The following is an 8,692-nucleotide window of genomic DNA, read 5'->3' on the forward strand; positions in this document are numbered from 1 at the left end:
GAATGGACAGATATAGATGAGAAACAGATAAATAGAGAGATAATTAAGTGCATAGATAAACAGACTGATAAATAGACAGATTAGAGACAGACAGACCGTCAGACTGACAGACTGGTCATTATGCAGGCAGAGCGCCAATGATTTATCAAAGGACTCATGAATCCTTTGATCTCTCTCTCTCTCTCTCTCTCTCTCTCTCTCTCTCTCTCTCTCAACACACACATCCTAACACCATTTTGAGAAACGGTTTTTCTTTAATTAATTTTTCATGTCGCTTTATCGGGCTAAATATCCCAGCCACCTCGATTGTTCCATCAACCCTAATTATTTACCTAAGCATTACCACTGTATGTCCGGCTGTGTTTTAGCCTCTGACAGACTCGAAAACGAATTTTAGCATTTTCTATTCTTTTATTTATTTATTTATTTTCTTCTATCAATTGATTTTATTCGCCGTGGAAGAGCCTCTGGTGGTAAACTATACGGATTAATGAATTTTAAATGGGTTTATCCCCTCCATTTTCTAAAGTATGTTGTAGTCTAAATAAAATCCGCTGGGAATTACAGAATTAAAACGAGATTAATGTGTGCTTTAAATGAATGAGAGAAATATACGAAGATAATTCGTCAACAGTTGAATGAGTGTATCCTTTATGTGGACGTTTTAATTGATAGGGTACTAAATCTAACTTTAAAAAACAATAGTCCTTACCATATCCCTGGTGTGTGTGAGTAAAGTAGCAATTTCCACATCATATGATGTGTGTTAGAAAGGGGAGGAGGAAAGAGGGTATTAAGAAAGGCAGCTGGACCTTAAAACCTCAAAAAATTTAGGATTAACTTTTACTCTGGCCTATTATATATAGGAAAGCTGCAGGAGTCATGGTTGCAGGAAATGGGATTCACAAGCTAAGATACATTTTTAGATGCAGTACGGTGGGTAAAGACTTGAAAATTGAAAGGCTTTTTCTCTGCCAAAGGCCCATTGTGTATGCAAAGATGATCTTGCAATAGTGGCATGGTCAGTGTAGTATGGCGCCCACAAGGTATCATGTATGGCAGCTAACCAGGCAGATCCAGCAATAGGCTACAGAAGCCGAACAGAACAGGATATATTTATCATTATATACGTAGGTCTTTCAAAAAGCTCTCGACCTCACACGCAAACAAGGGGAGTAACAACAACCTTTGGGTATGACTGTATCACGGAGTGCAGTAGCCACTCCCTGAGTAGGAATTGTGCCGGTTCAAAATGGCATTCCGTACATGGGGAAGAGGAACATGCGCGCGACAATGGTAGCAAAACCCAGTTCTAAGCTTATGAACTAAAAGACCTTCGTTATTCAATTGAAAAACAAGTCGCAAAGTATTGCCAACCTTCGTAAGAGTCGGGAAACAGAACCGCAAAAACGTCGATTTTGTTCTTCTTTCTTTCTTTCCATCTTTCTTCATCAGTCATAACGTCAAAACAAAAAGGCGTATGGGAGCGTACTTTACACCAAAACGCTGCTCGCAAATGTTTTTTTTTTTTGTTTGTTTTTTTTTAGTTTACAAAAGCATTCAGACTACTGTTCATGAGTTACGGCCTGAAAACCCCATCGCGATTACCCGTGAGTACGCCATTTTGTGCATTATAGATTAGCTATAGATTGTCTGCAGTTAAAGAACGTACCAAAACACTTCTTTTCATCGGAAGGCACCCTAATTTTAGTTTTTCAGTATGCAATGCAAGTAACAATCCAAATTTAACAACTAGAAAACAAATAATTTCTCCGAAAATGACTGTTAAAAAGTAGGAATGACAAAAGTGCACAGATCAGATATGAAAAAAGCACAGAAACAAGAGAACATTCAGGATGGGAGGAGATTTGGAGATCTATACCCATTACTACAGTCCCCCACCTACAAGTTTGAGGCTAAAGTGTGGAATGTAGTAATGGGTATAGGTCTATAAATCTCCTCCCATCCTGAATGCTTTCTTGTTTCTGTGCTTTTTTCATCTCTTGTATGTGCACTTTTGCCATTCCTACTTCTAAACAACAATTTTAGACGAAAATTTTTGTTTTCTAGTACTATAAACCCTCACATAACTATGCACGAAAGTTCAAATCTTTATCTCTGTTTGCAGGTGAGACCCATTGGAATTCGATAGATTAGAGCAAAGCCTAAAAATGGACACGAAAGAAGCCCATGCTGTGATCAAGTATCTGAAAACAAAGAGAGGGGGAGTATGACCCCAGGGAAGTCCATGATCAAGTGGAGGCCATTCACCAAACGGTCTTGAATGACAGACGTTTGTCTGTACAACAGATATATAACACCATGGACATCAATTGTGCCTCAGTGGACAATGTTTTTACTGACATCTTTGGTATGAGGAAGCTGTCTGCAAGATGGTCACCCAGAATGTTGATACCAGACAAGAAACTGACCAGATTGATATCTTCAAAGACACTTTTGGCTCGTTTCCACGCTGATCCACCCATTTCTTTCAGAGATTTGTGACCCTAGATGAGACAGGGGTTCACCATTTTGAACCTGAGTGAAAGAGGCAAGGGATGCAGGTATCAAGGAAGTCCCACGGTTCTCCACCTTCCCCCAAATTCAAGCAAGTGGCATCTGTTGGCATGTTTATGGTCTCAGCATTTTAGGACGCTGAGGGAGTACTCGTGATTGACGACATGCAAAAGGGTCAGACTATTAAAGTGTCCTATGATGCATCAGAAGTGTGACGGTTGAGAGAAACAAAGAGAAATTGAGAGAGAAAGCTGCAGTTGGGCATGCTGTTGCTCCAGGAAAATGCCCGTCTATATGGCACAGGTGGCCATAGCTGAAGCAGCCAACTATGGCTTTGAAGTATTGCCTCATACTTCTTACTTACCCAACCTAGTAATGCTTCTGTTTCCCCAGCTGAAATCCCACCTGCGTGGTCACCGGTTTCGGAATAGTGATTAAGTGATCCATGCTGTTCAGGCAGAATTGGAGACTCAAGATGCGACCTTCGTACACGACGAGATAGCAATGCTTGAATGCCGGTGGACCAAGTGCATTGGCTTTAGAGAAGACAGTGTTGAGAAATAATACAAGAACAATTTTTCTCTTGTGACATTTTCTGGATGAGGCTGAGACCTTTGTGAAGGACCCACATAGCATAAGTATTACTCTCATTCAGCAAGTCTGGTAGTATTTTGGGAATGTTCAGATTTTCTTAAAATTTCAAGTTCTTTTCTATTATCTTTTATCATGACTATACTTCTGTTTGTTTATGGAATAGGATGTAGCACAAGCAACCGTGGGAAGTTTTTTTTTTATGCGAGGAAGAAGGAACCAAAGGCTAAGAGCCCACAAAACAGTTCCCTCCAAGAAAAACAAAAACAATACTAAAGAGAGCCATTTTCAAGATCCGTTCATTTCGAGATGCCTGGACACACTGTGTTTGAAAGACTGGAGATCATAGGAAGTAGGAAATACAGAGGGAGACAGCTCCAGAGTTGACCCATTGCATAAATGAACCCTCCCAGGCACAGTCACGCGATTCGCGTGACATCGGCCTGCACTCTGCCAGGCACAGTCACGCGAATCGCGTCGTTTAGGCACAAAAATATTCGTCAGAAAAAAAGTTATAGGCCGATTTGCGTGATTTTTGGGCGAGTCATAGGGTAGCCAAGGCTTTCTTGAGGTAAGTCATTGGCAACGCTGCTTTGCCTTATCTGCCTCAGCCTGCTCCCTCCAACCTCAGTGTTTGTTGAGCAGTCAGGCGGTGGAGTTTGACAGCTCGTGGTTCCCTTTAAATCGTCCATAATTCTCCCCCTCTTGCCCAAGGCAAAGGCCCTATTGACTCAGTGAGATAATACATTGTATGTGAACATATAGTGACGTGATATTGTCGATGGAACATACATATATGTATTGAAAAGCAATTCTGGCCGTTAGCAATCGTTGGGCCTTGGAGCCAGAAGCATGGTCAGTGTAGCGGGGTTTCGCCACTCCCCCCCCCCCGTAGGCCATATGGCGTGAGTGGAAATACGTATATAAATGAAGCCAAGGCATAAATATATATTGTGTGAAACATACTGTGGATGGCTTAGTGAAATTATGGAGCCAGCAAGCATTACGTGTGGCATGAAACAGTGTTGTGAAGGGGCAAACCTGAAGTTGGGAGGGGAGAATTACCGGTGTTTTAGGGCTGGAATTATTGTGATTCTGATAGTGTAAAAGCGTATGGAATTGTATGAAATATACGTCAAACAAGCTGCGAGTTTCCGTGAACGAGTGTGGTGTGTGCTAAAAATAGCGTTGCCTCATACTCTCAGGGAGAAGCTGACACACACACACACACACTACATAACTCCTTATCTTCAAATTCCTGGTCTAACTGGATCAACACCCCTGGAGGAAGTGAGTTCTGCAAATTTTGTTGATATATGTAATAATCTATTACCATTACCTCTCACAATTTCAGACAAATAACCATTTTCTCCTACAGATTACACATATGAAAGAAAGTAAATCTCCACAGCAGTAACTATAGAAGAGTTATGGTTATGTGTAGTAGGTTATAACAAAAGAAAAACATCCATGGAAGATGTAACAGTCTGTACAGATAGGGGGAAAAGAAAGTTAGTAGCATAGTCTTCAGGCCGGTGTGCGAGGAAGAAACAGTGTGTGTAAAAGTTGGTAGCGATCGGAAGAGTAACCTCACTTTGTCGGCCAATTACTCGAAAACTATTAGACTTATCGATTTCCTGTTACAACCATCATCAATACCACTAAATTCTACGTGAAATCAATACCAGAATGTAAGCCTTTGGTAGCGTTTTGGGGGGTAAAAGGCGAGAGAAATGTTTTTCCTCGCATTTGTTATCAGTGACATTCGCTCTGAGTAATAACCTCACTTTGTCTGCCAATTACTCGAAAACTATTACACTTATCGATTTTCTGTTACAACCATCATCAATACCACTAAATTCTACGTTTAATCAATACCAGAATGTAAGCCTTTGGTAGCGTTTTGGGGGGTAAAAGGCGAGTTTTTTTTTCTTTTTCCTCGCGTTTGTTATCAGTGACATTCGCTCGGAGTACTAACCTCACTTTGTCGGCCAATTACTCGAAAACTATTAGACTTATCGATTTTCTGTTACAACCATGATCTATACCACTAAATTCTACGTATGATCAATATCAAAATGTAAGCATTATGTTACGTTTTGTGCGAGAAAAGGCGGTGGAAATGAGTGTCTCTTCCCGGCTGTTACCATTGAAAAATGCTCGTAGTAATACTATCTGTTTCTCTGCCAATTACTCGGAAACTATTGAACGTATCGATTTCACGTTTGAACCTTGATGAAGAGCAGGAAATTCTACATATGTACAATACATAAATATGTAATATTTCTGATAAGAATTCGTTGTTACATAGACGGGAACTGCGTACGCCTTGCGCGCATCACGAAAGTCAATCACGCACGGAGTGCCTAGTACTTTTTTTCGATTTACTCGAGAACTATGAGGCATATGGGGTTTTCCTGTCACAGTGGGAAAGCTGGATAATTGGGGCAAATTACTATGTAATAAAAACATAAGGTGCCTGGGAAAACTTTGCTCTCAGAGGTCAGTGAAATTTTTCCAAAAATGGCTCTCAGTTTTTGGCCATTTTCTCGAAAAGTATACATCGTATCTCAACCGGATTGGTTTCGTTAGGAAGCTGATGAAATTCTCTATAAAAACTTATTAGATCATTTTCCTGTATGATGGAAAACCTTCAAACGGCTATGTTGGGAAGTGAAAAAAGTTTACTCGACCATGCATCCAGGGCTAATAACTTTTTTTGCTGGTGTTTTCCTGTGTTTTGGTCATGTTTATCAGATAGAACAAACATCCATGCATACCTGGAGATAGGTTTCATGGGAATACATGGATTTTTGGGTGGTGAAAATAAGGCAAGAATGTGTTTCATTCCCTCAAATTTGCTCAAATTTGCCGCGCGCGCGCTCCCCGGCTTCGTAGTGAAAATTCCTGCACCAGAAAACTTACTCAAACTTACCGTGCGGGAAAGGGTGAAAGACTGGGAGTGACAGTTAACTCTTGCATTAGAGAGTTGGACAGAACAGGGATGAGAGTTTATTGCTAGAGGGGTGCCACGCACCCTTCATAGAGGTGGAGGGATGCAAGCAGACAGTTCAGAGGAGCAATGACTATGGAAGTAGCGACAGGAGAGAGATAAAGATGCAACAGTGCAGCAAAGAGACAGAGGTTGAAGGGAGTCAGTAAGAGGAGGAAAGTTAATGAGATGAAAAGCCTATGACTCCACCCTATTGAGAAGAGCTGAATGTGGGGAGCCTCCCCACACATGAGAATTGTACTCCACACAGGGGTGGATAAAACCCCTCTATAGAGTCAACAATTGTGCATGGGTAAAGAAGGAACAAAGTCGGCTTGGCACACCTAATCTCTTGGATGCAGATTTTACAAGAGATGTAATATGATCTTTCCAAGATAAGTCCCGAGTAAATGAAACCCCAAGCATGTTCAAGGATGATGCAGGATTAGGCTGAATATTATTAAACATTAGTGGGTATACCTGTGGAAGATTTTGTCGGGTTGATAGTGTAAGAAATGAGTCTTTGATGCATTAAAAACAACCAGATTATTTTTACCCCAGTCAGGGATACGAGCCAAGTCAGACATTAGGTGTGCCATAGCCTCATCCCTTATTTATTGAAGTAACTGCTGAGATGGGCATTGCGGGAAGATGAAGAGTGGAGTCATCAGCCTATGAGTGGATAGGGTCATCAGCCTATGAGTGGATAGGCATACGTCATTGATGAATAAAAGGAAGAGAGTCAGTGATAGGACAGAGCCCTGAGGAACACCATTGTTGATAGATCTAGGAGAAGAACGATGGCCGTCTACAACAGTGGCTACAGAACGACCAGAAAGGAAGTTGGCGATAAAGGCACAGAAAGAAGGATAGAAACCGTAAGAGGGCAGTTTGGAAATTAAAGATTTATGCCAGACTCGATCGAAAGCCTTTGAGATGTCAAGTGCAATGGCAAAGCTTTCGCCAAAGTCCAGAAAGGAGGATGACCAAGAGTCTGAAAGTAGGTGAGAAGATTGCCAGTAGAGCGTCTCTGACGGAACCCATACTGACGATCAGAAAGAAGGTTGTGATACGAAAGATGCTTTGAAATTTTTGTGTTAAGAATAGACTCAAAAACTTTTGAGACACAGGATCTTAAAGCAATTGGACGATAATTAGAGGGTTGGGAATGGTCACCCTTCTTTGTGACTGGCTGAATGAGAGCAAACTTCCAGTAAGAAGGAAAGGTACAAGTTGAAAGACAAAGGCAAAAGAGTTTGCCTAGGCAGGGTGACAGCACAGAAGCACAGTTTTTGAGGACAACAGAGGGACTCCATCAGGCCCATATGCCTTTCTAGTATTGAGACCAATGATGGCAGAAACTACATCAGATGAAGAAATTTTAATGTCAGCCATGAGGAAGTCAGAGGGGGGAAATAATGGAGGGAACAGCACGGGAATGTCTAAGGTGGAATTGGAGGAGAAAGTCTGAACGAAGAGATCCGCTTTATCAGTAGAAGAAATAGCTACAGAACCATCAGAGTAGAAAAGAGGAGGGAAGGATGATGAGGTAAAGTTGTTAGAAAGGTTTTTGGCAAGGTGCCAGAAGGAGTGGAAGAATTTGAGTTGGAGAGTTGAGAGCATTGAGTATGGATGAAATTATTTTTAGCAGAGCGAAGAACAGAGCACGATTGCAGGCAGAAACAAATAAAAGATGTGATTCAAGGGTGGGTTGGCTCCGGTACCTTTTATAGGCCCTTTCCTTGTTGTGGACAGCATTAGAACAAGCACGATTAAACCAAGAGTTTCTTCCATTAGACAGAGGATATGAGAAAGGAATGTATGCTTCCATACCCGAGAGAATAACCTCCGTAATGCGCAAGGCATAATTAGATGGCTCCTGGCCATGGAAGCACTAATCATTCCAGGGAAAATCAAAGAAGTACTGGCTGAGGGCCTCCCATTCTGCAGCTCCAAAGGTCCACAGGCCATACTGGAGCAATAAGACAGATTAAGGTAATAAGATTGTGATCGGAGGAGCAAGAGAAAAGATTAACTGTGTAAGCAGATGGATTAGCTGTAAGGAAGAGGTCAAGTATGTTGGAGCTCTCTCCAAGGCGGTCAGGGATACAGGTAGGGTGCTGTACAAGCTGCTCTAGGTCGTTAAGGATAGAAAAGATGTAGGCTTGTTCACCAGGCGGATCAGTGAAAGGAGAGGAGAGCCAAAGGTGGTGGTGAACATCGAAATCTTCTAGAATTTATTTCAGAGAAAGGAGAAATGAATAAAATGTGTTCCATCGTAGAAGTAAGATAATCAAACAATTTTTGATAGTCAGTAGCATTTGGGAATAAGTAAACAGCGCAGATATATTTAGTCAGAGAATGACAGGAAAGCTGAAGCCAGAGTGTAGAGAATTCAGAAGAATCAAGTTCATGAACACGAGAGCAAGATAAGTCGTTGCGTACATATACACATCAGCCACCTTTGGCTTTGAAATGAGTATAGAGAAAGTAGGAGGATACAGAAAAGAGTTTGCTGACAGTTGCTCAGACAGCTGAGTCTAGGTTCGCCATTCTTCCTTTTTAATTTTGAAAAGGAAGTGTACTGTGTAC

The sequence above is a fragment of the Coenobita brevimanus genome, chromosome 88, assembly GCF_032717465.1.
Source record: "Coenobita brevimanus isolate Jiangsu-jjx chromosome 88, ASM3271746v2, whole genome shotgun sequence".
Lineage (NCBI taxonomy): Eukaryota > Metazoa > Arthropoda > Malacostraca > Decapoda > Coenobitidae > Coenobita > Coenobita brevimanus.